This window comes from Triturus cristatus, chromosome 11 (assembly GCF_964204655.1).
Source record: "Triturus cristatus chromosome 11, aTriCri1.1, whole genome shotgun sequence".
NCBI lineage: Eukaryota > Metazoa > Chordata > Amphibia > Caudata > Salamandridae > Triturus > Triturus cristatus.
In genome coordinates this window covers 1,112,038,167-1,112,062,841 of record NC_140594.1, presented here as the reverse complement: position 1 = coordinate 1,112,062,841, position 24,675 = coordinate 1,112,038,167, and the positions used below count along the sequence as shown (strand labels likewise).

Below are 24,675 nucleotides of genomic sequence, written 5' to 3'. Positions count from 1 at the left end.
CCCTATGTGTTTTGTATATTCCATTCAATCCCAGTCACTCGCACACTATACATACATTGGAAGTGAGACATATATCCCCTACAGATAATTGTGACAACTTAAATTGTATAAAAGTACAAATCAATTTATTAGTTAAAAAAATTACTAGAGTACACACTTTAAAAAAGACAGCTGGCATAATACATGGTATTATTGGCGTCTTACACTCGATTGCAAAGAATACTTTTGCAAATATTAGTTACACATTAAAGAACAGTCAAAAATAAGAGTACATATCATAGACCAAAACACTGTCATTAACAAAGTACACATCTGTGATAGAACAATTTTACGGGCTGGTGTCTGGTACTTTTAAATTTGTTAAATACTCGTTGGCCACAGCCACTTCACGGATTGTGTGAATTCTCAACAAGGCGTCGACGCGATTCGATGGATTCTTATAACACCATCTTTTTAAAGACAGATTTTGACTCTCATAAAAATTAGATTAACACTTGATCAGTTAAAAACCTTCATCTTATTTGATCTGTCCACAGAGCGTTTAAAAATCTGGCCCGGTTTTGCGACTCTGTAAAACATATGGAATATATCTAGCTATTTCGCATTCTCACCAAAGGAATTTCCAGAGTAGTACGCAAACAAGAAAACAGTTCTTACATATACCAGATGAAAGAGGGCAGTAATTGCCTCCTCAATTTAGAGCAGGAGGGGTTCTTGGCGTTACTTGATCTGCCACCTGTGGCGTATAAAATTTCTGGCCCAATTGGTGGCTCGGATAGGAGAACGTGCTTGCCTTCTTAGGATTATATTTTAGATTCCACTATTGCATTCTTAAAATGTAAGAGTTCGAGTTCCCCTGTAATAGTTAGGGTTTAAGTTACTGCACGATCCTGCGTGGTATTGTCTGTGGCTTTTCTTTGCTGATAAATTTTTTAACTAATAAATTGATTTGTGCTTTTATACAATTTAAGTTGTCCCGATTATCTGTAGGGGATATATGGTCTCACTTCCAATGTATGTATAGTGTGCGAGTGACTGGGATTGAATGGAATATACAAAATATATAGGGCACACAGGTTATAGTATTTTCCAAAGGAAACTGTTTTTGTGATACTATTGATATGCAACCAACCTCCACCGGTAGAGATGCATTTACAAACAACTTCAAGGAACACTGATGAGCATAAAAGAAAAAAAAGTAGCTGAAGGTGATGACAGCATAGAGGATGTCCGGGTTGAACGTCTGAGGTCACACAAGGAAGAACTCGAACCCAAATGGTCTATGCCCACAAAAAAACAAACAGAAGAGAGCCTTCAAGGAGACTATTCCGGACCCAACCACTAGATGGCAAACTAATGCACAGCTCGTGAATCCAGAATATTCTTTAAGCTGTAAAACTACTCCTACCAGTAAGTAACCATTTTGTTAGTGTTGGCATAGCCTGCTATATTTGACATGTTTCTCTGGTTTCTAATTTTTGGATACTAGCCATAGCATCCCTTGAGCAGACATTTTTGAGGGGAATGCAAATGTCAAATATTTTAAGGTAATCGCTTCTATTTTATTGGCGTGCTCCCGGGTAATGTACATTGATTATTCAAAGTTATTAATTTCAGTTTAGATTTGCAGGAAGGAGAAATACAGTTGCAAGTAGGTTCTTTTCTGCGATGGGACAATCCGTTGTGGCCTAAAATGAGCCACATTCAGGCCACCTAGGGCCTCATTCTCTCTACCATACTACAGATGTTGGCACAGGCTCCCATTTGGGCTCAAAATAGTATTAGAACTGATATGCACACAATCCACTCCTAATTGTCTTTACAATTTGCTGCAGGTAAATTATACAGATTCCAAATTTGTGAACCTTTTGAATGGGGGGTGCATGTGCTCTTGTACTCATTGAAGCTGAAGATGCTCTAATTGTGCACCAGGTAAGTACAGCCGCCGTTATTGGTATTTACTGGAAGAGCAGTTATTACCTTGGTTTCTGATTAATTTTAAGGGTTGCAATTCGGATGACAAAAATACAAGAATACTGAACTTGACTTTGTCTCATCAGTTCTGTATTTGTGATCTCATTTAACTTTCTAAATTGGTCTTAGGTGTACAAGTGTGCAGAGTATGTTCTGCGGATGTAACTAAAGTGTTTTGGTCTTGAGAAGGCATAAAGTGTCGCTTTGGAGCAAGCTCAGCTTAACAGGAGTTTCAACTAAACAGATGCACCTTTAGATTCTTGTCTGCATCAAAACATTTAGGATGCATTTTAATTTGGTTGCACAGGAAAACCTTGATTTCACCTTCAAGATGAGGTTCTAAAGAAATGCTAATTGGGATTGGAGACTGCGCCATTAGTTCAGTTTCTGCTACCTTCAACCTAAAGAAACCCTGAATGATGAGCTTGTTCTGGAGTTTCAGTCCCATGCGGTTCCTATACCTGAAATCCTTTCTCCAATGTTATCTGCATTGGAGCTTAGATGCATTGGCTAATCAAGAGACTCCTCCAGTGTTGGATCTTTTGTTGATTAACATGCTTGAATCTTCTTGAAGAGGGAACTGTAGGAAAGTGCCCCTTTTTGCATGGTTGCCCCCCACCGCTTTTTGCCTAATGTTGATGTACTTTGACTGAGTGTGCCCTGGGTTGCTGCCAGGCCAGGTACCCAGGGCCTATGTTCTTTCCCTAAACTGTACTGTTGCAAAACCCAATTGGCAACTCTCTGGCCACATGTAAGTTCCTTGTAAAAGGTACTATAAGGACACTGTGACCAGGGAAGGCCTCTAAGGGCAGCAGCACTTATTGTGCTACCCTTAGAGGCCCTTTACATACATACATACTCATTCGCACACACTCACTCTGCCACTGCAGGCTGCGTGTTTTGGTGCCGAACAAAATGAAGTCGACATGGTACATATCTGTGTGTGCCATGCCTACAACCCACTGCCCTGGCATAGGTAAGCCACCCCTCTAGCTGGGTGCACTATACCAGTGGTGAGGGTATAATTGCATGAGCCCTGAACCCCTACAGTGTCTTAAGTTGATTCTTAGACATTGTAAGAGCAGTAATGCCATTACGAGTATATGGTGCTGGGAGTTTGTCATTACGAACTCCACAGCACCTTAATGGCCTTACTGGGAAGTTTGGTATCAAACATTTCAGCACATTAAACAAACACTGATGCCAGTGTGGGATTTAATGAAAAATGCATTCAGATGGCATCTTAGACATGCCCCCTGAAAAACAACCTAATGCTCGCCAGCTGCTACCACCAGACATGTTTCTGGACCCCTGGGTCGACAGCCTGCCGCTCTCGGGAGTCCTGAAACAAAGCACGTCCTGGGACGAGGTGCCAAGACTCCTTCTATCACAAAATCATTCAAAAAGGGGGTCCAAGGGAAAATATTTAAAGACAAAACAGGATTAAGTCCCCAACCTAAGCATCAAAAAATAGAAAAAACTGTTGGTCTGAAAAAAGATAAAAAAGTAAGTTCAACTCTAACAACAACCAGTCAAACTGAATTCAAGAAGAGAATCTTTATTGTGAGGATAGAATCCCATCACCCACTAAAGTGGCATGCTTCATCATTTGGGATTCCACTGGGTAAGAAACCCTAGTGTATCTGTATGCTACAACCTTCTCAATTATCGAAGGGAGCTGGCAGATGTTTCAGGGAATTGTAAAAGATGAAGATTACAATGAGCCCTAGATGAGTTGCCTCAAAGTTTGATCGTGGGTGAAGGTTGCAGTGCAAATGACTAAAGTGTTTGTGCAAAAATGTGGTGGTGTTAAAATTAACTACTAGGATACTGAAATTATTTTTATAGTGTCAAACATAAAAACAGTGCGTATTCAGTTTCCAACAAATAACTGTAAGAAGGCCAAATAGGATGGCAGGTCTACATGTTTCAGCCTGAGGGTACTATGTCCCTGGCTTTCATCAGGACCTTTAAAAAGGGAACACTAGGGGGCGTGGCCAAGATGGTGACCTGACAAGACGTGAAGCACGAAGGCTCCCCGCCACGGCCCTTCGCCCCAGGTTATTCAGCGCATGCAGTCCCCCAACTTCTGCAGCAAGTCATGCACCAGTATAAGGGGGCATAGCGGTCTCATGACGAGGGGTCAGCTGTGCCCACCGAACGGCGAAATTCCACGCACTAATTTGGTGGCTGGTCCGGCGCTCTTCAGCGAAATGGCGCCCGATCGGTGACTGCTGGTGACGGCGGCGGGTGTCCTCTCTGGCCCGGTGTTTTGTCTCCGGCACAGCTCCAGAGTGGCAGTTTGCGCACCTGAGCGCGTTTCAGGTGGGGAGCGGTTTCGGTGCTGCGGAGAGGTGAGCGCGATCCTCCGGACGGACCTGCGCCAGGCTGGAGGTGTACTGGACCGACGGCGTGAAAATCGAGGGTGCGGTGTCAGGGCCTAGCCGCGACGGAGCGGGACCCTCCGGGCACACGTCGGATTAGAGAGCCAAGGAAGGAAGGAGGGCCTGGCCACCAGAGAGTGACACTGTGCATGCCGACGCCGAGGTAGTTGGGGCATTCATTCTGCAGTGGAGCTTCCCCGGGCGCGTGGTGTTTGGAGCGGCCCTTGCTTTTCTGGACCCCGGGGGCCGCCGCTCCTGCAGCTCTCACGGCGGGGGTTGCCCCCGCTGCCATCCTCGGTGTGTGCTCGGGTTGCCTGGAGTGGTCCCATTCGGCCTTCACTTACCTGTGGCAGTCCTGCGGCGCGGCGCCACCTCCAGGAATTGGCACCTTGATGCTGTGGAGGTGGCGGATCACCGTGCGCCTTCTTCGGACTAGTGGGGCAGCCCAGAGCTTCGGACCCATCGGCAGCTCCCCTTCACAACTCCGCTGCGACTGGTGGGTGATTTCTGCGCTGTGGTGGTTGGCACGCCTGGAGTGGGGTTTGCCCGATACTGCTTTGAGCACCAGTTACGCTTCCCAGACCTGGGGTTGTTGGGACGGGTGCCGAGTGAGGGAGAGGTGGCAGCATCTCCCAACGAGACCGGCATCACTGGGGGTGTTCCCCCGTGAGGGTAGTGCGGGGCGCACTGCCCTTCCCAGAGAGTGGCGCCTGAGACCCACCCGCCTATGACTTTCCGCACCCGGGGCCATAGATAACAGTGCACAAGGGGTTAGTCCGATCGGTGCCATCTAGATTTGGCCTTTGTGGGACTTTGGCCAGCTGCTTCCGGACTGGACAGAACCTCAGTGCTTGCACCTCCATAGCGGCTATCGCGGCCTCAGGAGCGATATTCCTGGACTGGGGCTCTGAAGTCTGACAGCTCTTGAGGGCTGTGGGATCTGGGCTTGCTCCCCGGTCTAGGGGGTTGGCCGGAGGATTCTACAGACCAGCCACGGACCCCTCTGGGATACACGCAGTCTTGCGCGGGAGGTCCTCGTCGCGCTGCATGTCCTAGCTCTCTCTGAGGTGCGCCTCTCCCAACGACCGGGCCTTTGATCACGACCTAGCTAGAACCCAATTCGAGCCCTCCCTCTGTCATCCAGACGCTGCCAAGGACCGCTTTTGTAAGGATCGACCGCGGCCTTTGGGACGGCGGACTTGGGTCCATCACCTTTCCGGAAGACTGTGGGTGGCGCCCTGGCGGATCCCACACGTGGACTCCCAGCTACGACCAACAGGCAACAGCTCAGTCATCCCACTAGTGGCACCAGCATGACCAACATGCGGAAAAAGGGGGATCGCTCTTTAAAAGACATGCTCACAAAAGGGTCAGCAGCTGGAGATAGGGGGAGCTTTACCCCCCCCCCCCCCATCATCGACGCAGTCCACTCGACAGGATGAGGGTGAGGTGCCTATCACCAGGGCATTTCTTGAATCTCTTTTTAACACCCTACGTGAAGACTTTCAGGTGCTTAAACAGGAGGTGGCGGGGGAGGATCGGGAAATCCACCGCGACGTGGGCGAGTTGGGAGAGCCTGTGGCAGCCATAGAGAACGGCGAACACTCTAAATCTGAAGAAGTAGAGCAGCTACAACAAGAAGTCCTTCGACATAGGGATCAGCAAGTCGACCTGCAGGCTCACGAGGAGGACCTTGAAAATAGATCCCGACGCAACAACATCCACGTGAGATGTGTCCCATTACAAGTTAAAGGGGCAAATGTGACCGAATACCTCCAGGGCCTCTTTAGGGACATTCTGGGGGTTGGCCAGGACTTTGAGGTCCGCATAGATCGCGCCCATAGGGTGGGCCTTGGGAGAAAGGCACCGGCTCCACCAGACATCTTGGCCTTCTTACCGGACTTTCCCCTGAAGGAGCGTATTTTAAAGGAAGCTCGCCTAAAACAACCACTCGCGTATCAGGGGCAAGCCATAGCTCTCTACCAAGATTTGGCCTCCGTCCCCCTTCAGAAGCTGAAAGCTTTCAAGGACGCGACAACCTTCCTGAAAGCCAATGGAGTGCCCTACTCGTGGGGGCCATCCCTTTCGTTTAATCGAACTCCGCTCTTTCCAGGAGGTATCAGACTTACTCGGCCTTACTCAACACAGCCCCGACTCTTCTCCCAAATCATCACAACTATCATCAAGAGATGGCTGGCAGCAAGTGGGAAGTCGTCGATCACCTATGACAACCGTGAAGCCGGATCGCGCCACGATGACCACCGAAAGGTAATGAGAGACACTTCTAGGCCGGACTCTCTGTAATCTCACAATGGGGACTACACTAAGCATCACATTTTCGCTACCCGGGGGGGGGGGGTGGCTGGCTGCGGCGAGTGGGGAGCCCAGGTCGCCCGAACACCATGTTCACCCTGCTATTCTCTTTCCGTTTGTCCTCGGCTCGTGTTGAGGATATTGGACTATGTTTGGTATTTGGAAATGTTTCGTTGGGGGTAGGAAGGGGAAGGGATGGGGTGGGAGTTGAGGAGAGGGGGGGTACCGGTGTGCGGCCCAGGGGAGGCTACAGAGGCAGGTTGCATCCCGGAATGTGAGCTCGATCATGGCAGAGTCACTGAGTCAACTTCTCATAAGCACAAACTGTCGTTGCCCAGCTGACACACATTCAACGAACTATGGTATCTCCCATGGCAACCCAAGTCCTCACTCTCAATGTGAAGGGGTTGAATAGCCCCATCAAGAGACGGGCGATTCTGAGTTACTTAGAGAATTCTGGGGCCTCGATTTGCCTGTTGCAGGAAACACATTTACTACCCAAAGACTGGCATAGAATGAGATCTCGGGCGTTTCCTCACCAGTTCTATTCTTCTATGCCAGATAAGAAAGGTGGGGTGGCCATACTGTTGGCACGACACTTTCATGGCGGCATTGGGGACAAAATAGCAGAGATAAAGGGGAGGTTACTGGCTTACAGGTTCTGGGTGGGGGGTACCCCCGTCACCGTGGGATCCCTTCCGCTCCCAACGCTGGGCAAGAGCCATTTCTCACAGATTCCCTGTCGGAAATCCTTCATCACCACGACCGGCAAATTTTATTTGGGGGCGACCTCAACCTAATCATGGACTCTGGTAAAGATCGATCGGGTCAGCGCCATGGGGTGGTGGGGGGGGGGGGCGATCTCAAGTGTGGGGAGGGACTGGCTACAGAGTAGGGGGCTGATAGATCTTTGGCGAGTGGCTCACCCCCACAGCACGCAATATTCATTTTATTCCCATGCACATCAAACGTATGCTCGACTGGATCACTTTATAGGGTCGTCCGACCTCAACGCACTGGTCCAGACCGTTGAAATTGTCCCGGTGGCTCTTTACGATGCCGTGACTGTCACGCTTGACCTTTGCCCTCTGCACCGTCCAAGGGTGGCGTCTCCGGGAATCCCTACTACAACGTCCCGATGGTTCACAGCAAGTGCATAAATGCATCACTGACTACTTGACGACTAATGACTCCCCGGACGTATCCTTGAGGGCACTATGGGGAGCCCTTAAAGCAGTAGTGAGAGGGGAACTAATAGCTATTTCCGCGGCAGACAACAAGATCCGCAAAGAGAAGAGGGAGGAGTTGGCGGTCAAAGTGGCAGAACTCGAAAGAGTTCACAGTGGTGCCGGGGCTCCGAGAATGTGGCGGCAGCTGAAATCAGCCAGGGCCCAACTGGCTAGCCTGGACCTTGATAGGGCGGCGTACGCCGTCTTACGACTTAAACACTCCTACTATATCGGGGGTGATAAAATGGGGAAGCTCCTGGCGAGCAAACTCCAAGTCAGGGCTCAACGCTCCAAAATCGAGGCCCTTAGCACTTCGTCCGGTGAGCAGGTCGAAGGCGATGAGCAGATCGCAGAAGCCGTTTGTGACTTCTACGCAACTTTGTATAGTAGGGACCCTACAGTCGACGGCTCGGGGGAGGCTTATCTTGGCCAGGCAGCGGTAACGGCTCTAAATGCATCTGGTGCTCCAGCGTTGGACGCTCCAATTAGAGTGGAGGAGGTCGTGGGCGTGATATCCCGCCTCAAACTTCTGAAATCCCTGGGGCCGGATGGGTTCTCGCGGGTTTTTACAAAGCCTTCTGCCAGCCCCTTGCCCCGATTTTAACTCTCCTGTTCAACTCCTTCGAGGATATGCTAGAAGCCAATATAGTGGTCATTCCCAAACCTGGGAAGGATCCCACTCAGTGGGCAGCATACCGTCCAATCTCCCTACTTAATCTTGACCTAAAGCTATTTATGGGTGTCTTAGCTGCCAGACTGGGCCCCCGCTTGCCGGGTATTATCGAACCCGACCAATCGGGTTTCATACCCAGCAGGCAAAGCAGTGACAATACCACACGGTTAATGCACTTAATAGACAAGGCCCACTTTATAGAGCTGGATGCCGTCTTACTTTCAGTCGACGCTGAGAAAGCGTTTGACAGGGTGGACTGTTTTTTTTTTTGGGGGGATAAAACGCTAGCGCACTTTGGCATAGGGGGTCGTTTTAGGGCCTGGGTCGTGAGCCACTATGACCAGCCCACAGCGATGATCCGTGTCCATGGGATCAGATCCCGGCCGTTTGACATCAGGTGTGGCACAAGACAGGGGTGTCCTCTTTCACCTCTGCTCTTTGCGTTATATATCAAAGCCCTAGCACAATGGATTAGGGACAACTCCAACATCTCTGGTATTCCCTTCCGGGGGGAACGCCACACTGTTAATTTATATGCGGACGACATCTTGGCGACTCTTGATACTCCCAGCCGCTCTGTCCCAGCGTTCTTACAGGAGCTGACTGACTTTGGTAAAGTCTCGGGTTTTAAAGTCAACGTGGGGAAATCCATGCTGCTGCCACTGGGCCTCAACGAGAATGCTTCTGAGGGCACAGTTGTAGGGTTCGGGGAATTGCGACCCCAATCTGAAATCCCCTACTTGGGGATAACTCTGACCCCATCCACTGACCAAACAATTGCTCGAAATTCCATCCTCCACTCCCAAATCACTCTATCTTCGCAAATGGCAGACTCACCCCCTGTCGCTGTTAGGCCGCGTGGCAGCGGTTAAAATGTCCATCTTGCCTAAAATACTATACATATTTCAGACTATCCCGGTTGGATCCCCCATGTGTTATATTCACTCATTGCAACAAGAGCTACACCATTTTATCTGGGCAGAGAAGCGCCCGAGGGTACGTATAGACATTGCCTACCGCTCCCCGGACGAAGGGGGTTTGGGGATTCCTCACCTACTGACCTACTACAGAGCGACGCAACTTTGCTATCTCGTAGAAAGGAGTAGACCTGAGTCAGAGAAAAGATGGCTGTTCCAAGACAGAGCGATGGCAGGTCTCTCCTTGTGGAAGATACCATTCCTGAAACCTTCGGTTAGACCAAAGTATCTCAATAGATCTCCCATCACGCGCTCAGTAGTACGGGTGTGGGATGCGGTGGCGACCCAGCGGCACCTTACATCCTTCCCCTCGCCACTCCTGCCCTTATTCAACAACCCGGACTTCCCTCTGGGACTTGACATGCGGGCGTTTCCGGAATGGCGAGTCTCGGCCTGTAAATCTGCAGGATACCTATTTGATATTAACGGGTTCCTCCCATACGCTGAGTTGACTAACTGGCACGGCATTAAAACTCCAAAAGATTTCAATACTTCTAACTTCGCCATTGGTTACTTCATCCTGACAAGCGCCCTCTAGTTAGTAGACGACCTGTGAGAAGTGGGTTTTATCGAAGCACTCTGACCGCCATTTGATTTCTGAACTATACCTTCTGTTGCGTCCCCCGGCCCCCCTGGAGCGTTCGGCTGGGCGGCGACGGTGGGAGACCGAGTTAGGCAGGAGCCTTTCGTTAAAGGAATGGCAACAGATCTACTACAGGGCAAACCATACTGCCAGGAACACAGCAAGCAGGGAAACGGCGGTTAAAGTTGCCCTTTCCTGGCACCTGACTCTGGCCCGACTTAATAAAATTAACCCAGATCGAAGCCCCACCTGTTGGAGGGGCTGTGATGAGGAGGGCACATTGACGCACATCCTCTGGGATTGTAGGGAAGTGACAGGTTACTGGGCAGCATCCTTAATGATATAGACACTTACTTTGACACGGAAATACCCCGCTTCCCGGTCTATACTCTTCTAGGGTTGCCTAATGCACTCACCTTCCCATTGAAATCCATTCGGGGGAAACAATTGGGGCTAGCAATGGGCGCAGCAGTACATCACATCTAATCGCTATGGGGCACGCAAACTCGCCCGACGCACACTGGGTGGTTACAGTAACTGTGGTACATTATCGGATGGAACGAATACACGCTAACCTGACCCACTCATCAGATACCTTCTGTACTATCTGGCACCCCATCCTGGCATTGCTGGTACATGAATTTAATGAAGTCACATGCCCCAAATACCTCCGCTTACTCAGACTTACTGACGCCTCACGCTCTAAGGATACATATTAGGGGATACTTCATCTTCTTGCTCACAGGGAGCAGCAGCACACCGGTACTGGGGAGGGAGGGGGGGGAGTTGGGGTAGGGAGGGAGGGAGAGAGGGGGAAAGTAGTGGGCGAATTAAGTACTGCCCTTTTAAAGTATGTTATAAATTTCGGGCCTAATGCTGGACATTCCCCTTTTTCGCATGGCCATTAGTCACCACCTTCAGTTACGTGCGCTTGGGATACGTCGCCTAAAATAAGTTATGGGGTCTGTTGGGCTACGAATGGGCAGTGATGGGTCTGTTCAAATGTCAGTTTCCCTGCTTGAAACCAATAAATAGTTATTTTTTTTAAAAAGGGAACGCTACTGCAAAACGTGTGCTTATGTGCAAAAACAAATAAGGTAGCTAACAGAAAAAACTGGTTGGATAGATACAACCTGTCTTGCTCCTGTGCGTATTAAATTGGAATAACTGTAACAGGAGTGTTAGATGCAATCCTGCAAGAAAGACAGGAAAATAAAACCTCCTAAAAACCGTTCTCAGTACTGTTGTTGTAAGAGAGCAACTTAATCTCGGCAATGCCTTAGTTATATCTGATACTGCATCCATACATCATTTATCCACTGGTATAAATTATCAAAACATTTTCATAATACAAATTCATGCACTTACCCGGCTTTATGCGGGTGTGCTCCTCACCTCACCTGGCATCCGCTCAGGATAGGAGGCACCGCTCTATATGTAAGGTATAAACATAACAACCCAATTAGAGTCTCAACGTACTCTAAAATTATGGTTACCTAAATACATTAAATATCCACCCTACAGTGTGATTACCAAAGCTAATTCACAAGAAACACCTAGTGTGAGAAAGTGGCTCTGTATATACTGTTCCCAAATAGGTACAGGGTGTACAGAGTCCACAGCCCCCAGAGGTTTGGCAGAGGCTAAAGTTAGATATAACCTTACTCTCTAAAGTGGTAGCTTGGTCGAGCAGTAAGGCAGTATCAGAGGACAGTGTAAAGCATTTGTTGTACACACTCAGTCAGCTTGTTTAATTTTCGAACCAACAATTGGAATTAAAATATACTTTCTCAGAATGAGATGCTTTCTATAAATTCTTTTGCAAGATTTAATTGACTTTTGTAAACAGTTACAAGTGGTTGCAATAGGCAACACTATTTTAAACACAATAATGCATTGAGTTCAATGGAAGTTTCATGTTATTTGCCACAGATTTCTTTTAGGATTACTTTTGGAATTCCATGACTGGATCCTAGATTCAGTCCTGGGTCAGTACTCAGAATCAAGTGATGAAAGTCGACTTAATTACTGTAATGATTTTTAAACAATATTTAGCTATTTTAAAAGTTGACACTTTGAAAATATTTCAAAGAAAACATTCAATGATTCCCTATAGAAGAAAATTCAGGTTACAGGTACAGTATGTTCTCGTTACTTTTGTAATCCAGTACTGGGTGCCTAGACTCAGTACTGGGACCTTTATCCAAAACAGGTAAGTAATTACGTTTTCAGATATTATACGATTTTTGAAGAATATTTAAAGATTGCAGAAATCGACACTTAGAAGAAATTTCACAGAAAAACAGTCAATGGTTTCCTATGGAAGAAAATTGAGTTAAGGGTAAGTACAGTTGTAAGTATTTTTCAGAGGCAGTGCTGGGCACCAAGATCCAGCACTGGGAGCTCACCTAAGAGCAGGTGAGTAATTTCGTTACTCGGCTGATTTTTGGTGAATTTAAGATTTGAAAAGTCCACACTTAGAAGAAATTTCAGGAAAAAGCCAGTCAATGTTACCCTACGAGGGATAGAGTTGCGGTTTAAGGGTAAGTACTCGACTGGCAGAGTTGAGGTTCTGGGCATAGACTCAGGGGTCCCCCAGGGTCAGGTAGGTACAGATGGTTCACCCTCAGCGGCTCTAGGGCGGCCGGGTGCAGAGAGAGTTAGGCCCAATGTTATCCTATGAGGGATAGGGGGGCCTTGGTTGATGGCTGCTGACTGGCAAGCTTTAGGGGCGTTACAGGTAGGTAAAGGGCAGGGGCCAATGGGTCCCTGTCCTGGGGTGGGTACATCCCCTATCCTGCCTCTCTCCTATGGGAGGGGGGCAGGAGCCTAGTCCTGATTGGGCAGGGCTTCCCATCTTCAAGATGGCGAGAGCCCGGAGATGTGCTTCACCTAGGGTTGGCAGGCTGGCACATCCCCTGTCCTTATTTGGGGTTTCCGTCCAAGCTTCCCGCCAGAGTGGGGGGGTTGCAGTAGCCTGGGGAAGCTCACAGAGGCGGAATGCCTTTGAAGCTTCCCCCTGCCCATCCTGGGGGAGGAGATTTAGCACCTCGCCCAGGATGTGCATTGTTGCAGACCCAGGAGAGCAGGGGCTCTCCTACCCAGGGGTCCAGCAACATGTCTTTTGTGTGGCAGCCTAGGCAGCCTCAGAACAGACGTGGATTGTAGGTTTAGGTTTCAGGGGGTCTCTCTAAGATGCCCTCTGTGGTGCTTTGTACATTAAATCACACACTGGCATCAGTGTGGGTTTAATGTGCTGAGCAGTTTGATACCCAACTTCTCAGTCTTCAGTGCTGCCATTATGGTGCTGTGGAGTTCGTGTTTGACAAGCTCCCAGCACCATATACTCTTAGCTGGCAGCACTGCACTTACAGGACCCAGGAATGGACCTGGGTACTGTAGGGGCACAGGGCTCCTGCCTCTGTGCCCACACCACTGGCATAGGGCACCCAGCTAGAGGGGTGGCTGATGTATGCCAGGGCAGTGTAGATTGTGGGCATGGCACACAGGGATGTGTGCCATGTCGACTCTCTGTTTTGTCTTGTATCCAGACACTCAGCCTGCAAGAGCAGTGTGTGTGTGTGTTAGGGTACAGGGCCTCTAAGGGTGGCACAATGAGTGCTGCAGCCCTTAGAGGCCTTCCCTGGTCACAAGGCCCTGGGTACCTAGGGTACCATTTACCAGGGGCTGACATGTGGCCAGGGTTTGCCAATTTGGGTTTTGGCAGTTTTTAGGGAAGGAACACAGGCCCTGGGCACCTGATTGGCAGGAGCCCAGGGCACAACAAGGAAAAGTGCATCAGCTATTAGGCAAAAAAATAAAAGGGGGGGTTACTGCAACAGAAACCCACTTTCTTACACCTAGGTACTGTGTTGGATGATTGAAGTCACAATGTTAATCTGCAAGATGCTGAAAAAATTACTATTCTGATAAGGCAACTTATGTTTAGGCAGCCTCACAAATCGTAATATTCATTGAAAAAAAATGGCTCTTGCTTTGAAGATACTTATACATCAGCCTTTTGTCCTCACTCCTTTTATCAACGAAAAAGCCTAAATGTCGCTGTCACAAAAGGATTAAAATTACAATAGTGCCCCCGTTTTTCAAATGCCTTTTATGAGAATATATCTAGCAAAATCTCCTTCGCAGGAAGAGTGAGTACTTTCTGACAAATAGTACAAACGCCAAATCTTGCAGCAGAAGGGTAGTATGCACATCGAGTTAGGAAATGAAATAGACTGAGATTGAAAGCCGAACTCGCGCTTACCTTTGCTTCTAGTGTAGCTGGAGGCGAAATGGAGATTAAAGAATGAAAATGAAAAAACTACGGAAGCGAAGCCGTGTCTTACCTGTCCGTCGGTACCTCTGGCTGGACCCAAGCCGGAAGGGAAGGTGACCCACGGACCGTAGTGATTGTTTAAATAAGATCTGGCCGCACACTATCCTAATTGCTGTTCGCTTTATGTTTCCGCCATCAAACCTCATAGACGCATGTGCGTGACGTCAGCGGCGCAAAGAACTACACGCAAGACAATCACGTACAAGCGCCTCAAGGGAAATGTAGTCTATACATCGTAATGGAAGTGCTGAACAGAATGTATTGGTTAAAAAGAACCGATATACTGCGTAAGAACCAAAGTTGGAAAACATTTTGTTCAGGGTAAGAACCAGCAGAGTCTTATATTTAATACTAGACTGACTCTACTAATATTGTTCCAAAAGCGAGTAAAGCACTAGGAAGGATTCTGATTTATTTCAAATTAAAAACGCTAGTAGCGCCTCGGGGACAGGATCGGGACGGTCGGATGGCGGAGAGCGGAGAGGGGTTGATGGAGCAGGACTAGAACTTGGTTCCTGGTGATGGACTAGACTGGTGACGTTTTGTACCTTGGCTCAACTGGACTATAGTTTGGTGCACTATGCCCCTCAAATGCTTGGAGGTTGTGGGGAGCTTATTGGGGCCCTTTCCTCCTTCTGGGGTTCTTTTTGTGGTATATGTTAGGGCGACAGGCACACTGCGAGTTGGGGGGGCTGTCTGGGCTCAAGCAGGGGTGCAGGGAGGGGGGAGTTGTGGTTGGGGGATTGTGGGGGAGGGGGGGTGTTGGGGACTGTTTGTTTGTTTCGCAAGGCAATGTGAAGTTCTCTGCTGATTTGTCTGGGTTGTGCTTTCCGGGATGTGGGTATCATGCACGGGAGTGGGGTGGGGGGTAGGGGATTGAAAATCCTTTCGTGGAATGTGAATGGATTGGGGGACAGGATTAAGCGCGGGGTGGTGTTGCAGTTTTTTAAACGGATTTCACCCGACATTGTTTTCCTGCAGGAGACACATCTGATTGGGAACTCCTTCCATGCCCTAAATAGGAGGGGCTATCGCCTTGCCGCTCACTCTGGTTTCACTTCTGGCTCAAGGGGAGTGGGCATTTTGGTTAGGGCCTCTCTCCCCTTGGAGGTGGACGAGGTGCTTTACGATTATAGGGGGCGCTATGTGGCACTGGTGGGGAGATGGGAGGGTAGGACTGTTTCGCTTGTTGCTGTTTATGTGCCTCCGGGATTACAGACGGCTACTTTTGCTGATTTGGAGCGTCTGGTCCTGGGACTCCCTGGGGGGGTTCTGGTGTTGGGGGGTGATTTTAACGCTGTTGTATCCAGGTTGGAGGACCGTCGCCCCCCCAGGGATCTCCCTAGGGCGCAGGCCTGGTTGGGTGGCTTTCTGGACACTTTGGGACTTGTAGATTGCTGGAGATTGATGCACCCGGGACAGGCGCAATATACCTTTCACTCGGGGGCACATGGGAGTCTCTCGAGACTTGATTACATGCTTATGCCGGCGATCCAAGCTGGGATGATTGGGGAGGTGCGTCATTTGGCCCGAGGTATTTCTGACCATTCCCCTATATGGTTGCAATTGAAGGTTGTCCCTGGGGCAGAGGGGAGAGTAGCGCCTATTAACCCCTGGTATTTACGTAACCCTAAGATCCGCGCGGAACTGGTCAAGTCCACCGATCACTACTTTAATGATAATGAGGGGTCGGTGTCGTCGGCTGTCTCCCTATGGGAGGGTTATAAAGTGGTGGTCAGGGGGCAGGCCCTGTAACTTATCTCCTATACTAAGAGGTGCGGGAGGGCAGAGGTGGTTCGCCTGGAAACTGAAATAGCTGAAATGGAGGAGGACTTAGAGCGGGGTATCACTGATGAGAAATTGCACGTTCTCAGCCTCAAACAATCAGATTACAGAGCGCTAGTCACGGATGCCGCTAAAGAGATGAGTAGAGAGCAGCAAGGACGACTGTATGACGTTGGGGATAAGGCCGGAAAGTTGATTGCTTGGTTGGATAAGAAGGAGAGAGCGAGCAGGGTGGTGCCCGTTGTGGAGAGAATGGATGGAGTGCGTGTGACTGACCCTGTGGAGATTGTTGATTGCTTCGCGGATTATTTCCGCGGGGTATACTCTCCGGTTTCTGTGTGTTCGGAGGAGGATTCTCATCTGTTGCTTAGAGACATCGCATTGCCAACCCTATCGGAGGCTGATGCACTATTGATGGAGGCGAAGTTGTCATCGGATGAGATTGCTTTGGCCATTCGCTCGATCGCTTCTGGTAAGGCCGTGGGTCCTAATGGTCTTCCCATTGAACTATATAAGTTGTGCCCCGATAAGATAGCGCCATATCTCCGGGACATGTTTTTCGCGGCACGTGCGGTGGGCTTCCTCCCCCCTGACCAACGCCTCGCCACTATAGTCGTGATACACAAAGAGGGGAAGCCGCGAGATCTCTGCGCCTCCTATAGGCCCATTTCGCTGTTGAACGCAGAACCCAAAATTCTGGCTAAGGTATTGGCTAATCGGCTGGTTCGGGTCGTGGGCGACTTGATTCATCAGGATCAGTCCGGTTTTATACCTCATCGGAATACCGCCCTGAATTTGCGGCGGTTGCACGGCGTGCTTGCTAGAGTGGAGTTTATATGTGAGCCGGCTATCTTGGCATCTTTAGATGCTACTATGGCGTTCAACACTTTGGAGTGGCCGTATATTTGGGCCGTGTTGGCGAAATTCGGGTTCGGCCCTGAGTTCATTGGTTGGGTAAAATTGCTATACGCTGATCCATTGGCACAGTTTGTGGTGAATGGCAGGGTCTCGGCTTCCCTCGAGCTGGGGAGAGGTACGCGGCAGGGTTGTCCATTGTCACCCCTTCTCTTTGCACTCTCTTTAGAGCCTCTAGCCGCCTGGTTGCGTTGGGAGCTGTCGCTGCGGGGCATTAGATGGACGCCGGAGTTTGAGGACCGTGTCTCCCTCTACGCGGATGACATCCTTCTGTATCTCACCTCTCCTCGACAGTCGCTAATTGTATTGGTAGACGTATTGAATTCCTTTGGTCGTAACTCTGGCCTGGTTATCAACTGGGCCAAGTCGTGTGTTTATGTCCTCTCGGGCGAGGCCCCCCCTCCTGCCGCGGGACTGCCCTGTCCAGATTGCTACACGGGGGTTCACATATTTAGGAATTTTTATCTCTCTGGATCCCGCGGTCCGCTATGAGCGAAACCTTCTCCCTCCCCTCCAGCGATTGAAGGCTGACGTCGCGAGGTGGCGACTACTTCCGCTCTCGCCGCTCGGACGGGCGGCGTTGTTTAAAATGATGTCGCTGCCTCGATTCCTGTATGCTTTGCAAAATACTCAGGACGTCGTCCCAGCCCGTTATTTCCGTGAGGTGGAGGGTCTTCAGCGCCAACTGTTTTGGGACGGGCGGCCGCGGATCGCTCTCGCCAAGTTGACGCTCCCTTGGTACGATGGGGGGGGGGTCGCCCTCCCCGATATTAAACGATACTATTGGGCGTCTCAACTGGCGGCGGTGAACCATGGGATATACGGTCCTGCTTTGAATCCGGCCTTCGAGATGGATAAATTACTACTCCCGGGTGGGGATTAAAATAGGGCGCTGTATTCGGTGACCCCGGATGCACGGTTGACGGGACCCACGCAGGTTGCGGTACGTGTGTGGCATGCGGCGAGTGCTGCGATGGGATGGAGGGATCGCCTGACTCAGGCGACGCCGTTGTATGCCTCCGGGCGTCTGGGTTGTCTGTGGAAAACGAAAGGCTTCGAGAAATGGGATATGATTGGTATATGTAAGGTAGGTGATCTTTGGGCGAAGGGGTCTTTCAAAACGTTTGAAATGCTCAAAACCGAATACAAATTAAATGATAGAGAGTACTTCCGGTATGCACAGGTCTACCGTGCGCTGTGTTCGGTCTTTCCGGACGCTGCTGCTATCCCCGAATATTCCCCGCTGGAGGATAGAGTGTTGGATGGCTATGTGCCCGACAGCACTATTTCTCTTATTTACAAAAAACTTATCAACGATCACGCGGACTTGCTGACCCGTCTGCGGGAGGCATGGACGGGCGACTGCTTGGAACTGGACGATGAGGACTGGGTATCGGCGGTGGCCTCCCCGAAAGAGGTGGCGATCCCGGCCCGCTTACGATTTGTACAGCTGAAGATCCTCCATAGAGTGTATGTTACGGGGCCCGGTTTGCTACGTATGGGTTACTCGGGGGATGGAATGTGTAAGCGTGGATGTGGCTTGTCGGGTACCTTTCTTCATATCCTATGGGAATGTCCGGAGGTTGTGCGATTCTGGAACGGCATCCACGCCGTAATGGAGGAGGTCACGCACGTTGCTCTGTTGCCAGAGGCTAGGAGGTGTTTGTTGAATGTCTGGGAACCGAATGACTATAATGTGGCACAGACGCAGTGGGTGACTTTGGGGTACATGGTGGCTAAGCGTAATATTGCACAGCTGTGGGGCTCCCCGAGGCCGCCCACGACTGCAGTATGGAAGGAGAATATGGACTGGTGTATGTTCAGGGAAAAGACGGTGTATGTGGCGAGAGGCAAGCCCGGGAAATGGAATAAGGTATGGGGTCCATGGAATTTATATCGTGGACATATTTGCACCCTGCCTCTGCCGTTAGAGGTTGATATTGCTATGTCCCCCTAGCCACACATTCTGCGGGATTGTGTGAGGTGTGTTCCATGTTTTGTCTTCCCACTGCGCCCCACTTCCACTTCCTGTCAAGAACTGCTTCGGATACTGTACGTTGTCCCCCGTCCTGGGAAGCGCACGCTGCTATTCTGGACTCTCATTGCCTTGAGTGTGTTTTGTATTTCATAAAAAATGAAACTGTTTTATCCGATTGCTCTTGACCTATGGACACGGCCTGTTGCATATGCTCACGAACTGCCGGGAGCTTCGCCTCTGGATTATTTGAATGTGTGGCGTTGCATTGCGGGCCCTCGGGCTCTGTAGCGGCCGGCCTTGGAGGTTGTAGGCCCTTGTCTGTATTTTATTGTGTAAATAAAGGTTTCTTTAAAAAAAAAACACGCTAGTAGCGGAATTGAACAGCTGAGCCTTGTGCATGATGGATACAAAAATAGATACAAAAATACGTGTTATTTGTATGAAGTATATATTATGAGAAAACCAGTAACCTTATTTAAATGGTTTACAAAACCATGTCACAGTGTCAATAATTAAAAGACGATTATACTCCAAAAACAAATTGTAGTATTAGTGTAACGCTTTCAATCCAAATGATTCATGTATGAGAAATGAATAATGAACTCCTCATATTCTTATCATATTCCTGATGGTAGTCACCATCGTGCCTCACAAAGTCACCCACGGTATTTTGTCGTTCAAACCCTGGCTGTCGCTCTTAAGTTTGAAAATCCATTTCTGTTCTTTAATAAAGAGTAACCTAGTAATGTCACTTACATGGGATGGTATGCATGGCTGTTCTAAGACCGTCCATCTCCATTCCTCTGCCTTGTGTTTTTGTGTCAAAAAATGATTTGTGAGTCTTGTAGCCTGCTTATTGCACCTGATGGTGCTTTTGTGTTCATTTATACGCAGTTTAACCTTGCGTGTCGTCATTCGTACATACTTTAGCGAACACTGGCACGTGATCAAGTAGATAACCTTTTTGGTGTTACAGTTAGTGTGTTTCTTAAGAACCCACGGTTTACTGGTCCCAATGTCTATTGTTTTAGTTTGTTGTGTTTGGGGACAAGCGGTGCAAGACCCGCATGGAAAATGTCCTTGTACCGCAGGCATGTCCCATAAGTTACTAACCGTACCGGAAGGTGTGTTCCTTGGCCTTGTATGGACCAGACTGTCCGGAGACTGGATCCTCTTTTTAAAGGAATAAAGAGGTGCTGGAATGCTTTCATTGCCTATATTGAGAAGCTTCCAATGTCTGCGTACACTTTTTTGTACTCTGTTGGAAAGAGTACTGAACGTGTTGACAAAGGTAAGTCTAGTAAGAGGAGGCTTTTCAATCTGTGGTTCAAGAAGAGCATCTCGATTGTTGTTAGCGGCTCGTTTCCAAGCTTGTTTTACCAATCTTTAGGTGGTATTGGCGGGTTTTCAGTTATTCAGACAAAGCGTTTGCATGAAGATTGAACTTACCCAAATCTGAACAATTCCTTGAATGCGCAGGAATTTCCCTACTGGCAAATGTTCCCGAAGAGCTTTGGGATGGTGTCTCTCAAAGGTGAACAGTGAGATTTTTGCCATTGGCATATGATATAGATCACTACCTAGTCTCCCTTGAGAAGGGCAGATAGAGATGTCAAGAAATGGCAGACTTACTTTGTTGTACGCAATAGTTAAATTCAAATAACGATTGTGTGTGTTTGTGTGGAACTCTAATATCATAACCGCTGTGCCTCACCAGATAACAAAGATATCATCTATGTATCTTTTCCACAGCAAAATCCGATGACGGAAAGGATTGCTGTGGTCAAAGATACATTCCTGCTCAAACAAATGGACATACAGATTCGCCAAGCTGGGTGAAAAAATGCTGCCCATTGATGTACCTGAGGTTTGAAGATAAATCGTGTCTTCAAATTTGAAAAAGTTTTCAGTCCATCATGAAGTGCACTGGCGTGATGGTGTCTAGATCTCTTGCAGCCAATAGACATCTTACTGCTTCCAAGGTTTCTTCTTGTGGTATACAGGTGTATAAAGATTCGACATCCAGACTTAGCAGAAAATCAGTTTCTATATTGAATTCAATATCTGGTAATAGTCTCAGGATATCTTTTGTATCCTGCAAATAGGTGGGCATCTCTCTGACCAACACATCTGGTACCGGACCAGGTTTTGGAGAAAGCAGTAACTCATGACATCACGGCACTTTGTGCTAGCCGAAGTACTACTTATCAAAATTTACCAACAGTGGAGAAACAAGCCTTGTATACATTAACGAAAGAGACCTCAATAACAATAAAACCAGCTGACAAAGGCGGAGCTAATGTGGTCTTAGATACAGACACGTACCGCAATGAATGTCTCAGACAGCTCAATGACAGAAAATCGTATTGTCCACTAGCTGTAGATCCTACACCTAGGCTCATGAAGGAAATGGGGACTTTAGTAGAAGAGGCTAAAACAGAAGGATGGATAACATCACAAGAAGCATGTTTTTTGATTCCTCACCATCCGGTAATGCCTTATTTCTATGTATTGTCAAATTCATTAGGCCCTAAGACCGCCTCCTGGATGTCCCATCATTTCAGGGATAGGGTCTCTGTTAGAGCCCCTATCCAGTTTCATTGATCATTTTTTACGACCATTGGTCAGAGAGAGGCCCACCTATTTGCAGGAGACGAAATATATCCTGAGACTATTACCAGATATTGAATTCGATATAGAAACTGATTTTCTGGTAAGTCTGGATGTCGACTCTTTTAATGCATGCCCCAGACGAGAGCCTGAAAACTTGTTTGGTGTTGGCACGACGAGGTCCACTGAGTGCCTGCACGGAGTGGTACCAATCGGCGGTCCTAATCGACTGTCCTGGCACTCCTGGCGGCGCTGCTCCTGGGGGCCCTCCGTGTTGACGAAAGGGGCGCGGACCGGCCTCTGGGGAGGCCTGAGTCGATGCGGGCCTGCATGAAAGACGGGAAGCCAGCGGTGCCCACCTGCGAGATTGAGAGGCCTCTGTTCGCCGGTGGAGGCCCTGTCTCTGGAGAGTGGCGACACCTGCGAGAACAGTGCAGAGGTGGGTGTGATGGGAGAGGGGGGAGAAGCTGAGCAACCAGCTCATCATGAACTACTTGCCCCCCCACAACCGCAGCAGCCACGCCTCCTGGGGGAGAATGTGAGTCTCTCTGGGTCATCTGCCTGCAGGGACCCCTCCGCTTGTGCTCCCCAGTGCCTGGCATTCTCTTCTGACCCCACTTCTGAACTGCATGGGCCGTTGAGGCTGGACTGAGTGAACCGAGCTGGTGCACGGGGCAGGGTGTTGCATAGAGTGCCACAGGTAGGGATTCCTGGATGGCCCCTCGCTTTCTTCGGATTACCGGGGTGTCCTGGCCATGTGGGGAGTGCGCAGACTGCCACCCTCCCGGCCTCCAGACAGTGGGCGCTGGTGACCCTGCCTTGGCGAAAGAGTATCTGCGAGGACTTGCAGGCCGGGACCACCCGCTGCGACCAGCCACCAACCTGGGCAGAGGTACTTCATAACTAGAAAGATGGGCAAAGATAAGCCGGCTCGCTCCTCCGTTCCTAACACGATAACACAATATACTACCCAGCGCCTTCCCCACATCACCAGACAGACAGGCCCTGATGGAGAGAGTGACCATGCTGGTGAGCCCTCTCGCGCAGAGATTCTGGCGGCCATCCAGGGCTCCCAGACCGCTCTGGAGCAGCAAATAAAAACAGTATCGATAGAAGTGAATTTGCTGAGAGCCGACCTACGTAAGTGGCAGATAAAGTGTCCACAGCGGAGGGGGGCATAGTGCATCTAAGAGGAGAGGTGGCCTCTTTAAAGCAGCAAGTGACACAGTTTACCAAAACCACAGGAGAGTTGGAGCGTAGGGCTGTGGAGGGCCGCGCACGCCGTAGCAATATCCGAGTCCTGGGGGATTCCTGCACCTGCCGAGGAGGGCAAGGTTGAAATCTTCCTGGAATGTTGGATCAACACCAAGCCCTGTCCCAGGAGCCTCTCAGACATGTTTGTGGTGGAGAGGGCACACCAAGCCTTAACCCCGCCTCCCCCCCACGCCCCCGCCTCCGGGGTCTTCCCCAGGGCAATAATCGTGAAAATCTTAAACAATCAGAACAGAGACTGTATACTGCAAGCAGTGAGGGAGGTGCCGGTCCTATGCTATAAAAACAGCAAAATAGACATCTACTCTGATTACTCCAGACAGGTCCAGGAGCAAAGAAAAACCTTCCTGGGAGTGAAGCAGAAGCTCCGGGAATTACACCTGCAATACGTCCTACTTTACATCGCCAAGTTAAAGGTGATGACGCAGGGGAAGGCTCACTTTGTCGAAACCCCAGACGAGGCCTGTGAGTAGTTGGAGATCTGGGGGGATGCTCTTCCCTCCCCGGGAGCGGCGAGACAACCGGAAGGGGTGGGGAACCTGGCCGACCAGGTGGACTAGAGGCAGCCAACGCAGGAACCGATCAGCGGACAGTGACTTGCCAGGCCAACAGAGGATCACGGTGTGGGATGATGGAACTATGCAAGTGGAGACTATGCGTCTCTCCTCTCCTCAGGCGATGGAGCGGGGATCATGCTCGGACGCTGTCCCAGCAATGCTAATCCTGACAGAAGAAGTGGTTCCTGAAAACATCCTGGACTCGGCCTTATCCCTGCAGGACACTGGATAATAACAAGGACTCAATGATAACAAGGTCTTACTGTGGGAGGTTATATGGAACATGATACGTGAATAATGGGATGCACACCATCTGTTTAGTCCTGATTCCAATATTATCCAGTAATCCTCCAAGAGTGCGTGCGTGAACTGGCATAGTGCCTTGCCCTGGTGGCACTGGTAATACATCAAAGAATATAATTGGAGTGTCATTTACGCCCCAAGCCAGGCGCACAGCGTGATTCGCTAATTCATGCTACTAAATTTGTCCATTCTTTCACAACTTGTCATCATTTGTCTTCTGTCAACTCAACTCCGCTTGATCCACACAAAGAACCATGCAATTTTCCAAGTTTCATATACTTCTGATGAGACCATCCGGACTTCTATCACAAATACGATCAACGCATGATTCTTCTCAGGCATGTTCTTTATTGAAACCCAATGCATTTCGGACTACATGAGTCCTTCTTCAGGGGTAACTACAATTAAAACATTTTGTAATTAATATCCACTTAATCAAATCTCATGATGCTTTAAGATTTTAGAATAAAATTTGGTAAACAGCAATACTAAACTGTGCTCTAAACATTGTGCTTTTGTATATACACGATATTACGCTTTTATGTGTGAATAACTAATCCTCCCCTTCTATCTTTCACTCCCCAAGAACCTCACCCTTAAGTGATATCGAACTGCTGAGCTAAATATTATTAGGTTAACCGCCCACCTATCCTAGTGTACTGGTTGTCATCATAAACTGCTATGATCCAACCAATCCTGTTAAATCACTATAAACGGCCCCTGTAACTGACACTCTATAAGAAAACCGTCTGTTAACTTTTCAATAATGCCTCCAAACACCAT

General features: G+C 49.0%; 1 long non-coding RNA gene across 1 annotated transcript in view; it reads right to left on the bottom strand.

Moving 5' to 3' along the window:
- The window catches only part of LOC146786110 (uncharacterized), a 225,230-nt gene that overhangs the window by 5,371 nt on the left and 195,184 nt on the right, over positions 1-24,675 (bottom strand). The window contains exon 3 of the long non-coding RNA XR_014970852.1: positions 11,502-11,564. This is a non-coding gene — a long non-coding RNA (uncharacterized LOC146786110). The remainder of the gene's footprint in view (positions 1-11,501; positions 11,565-24,675) is intronic.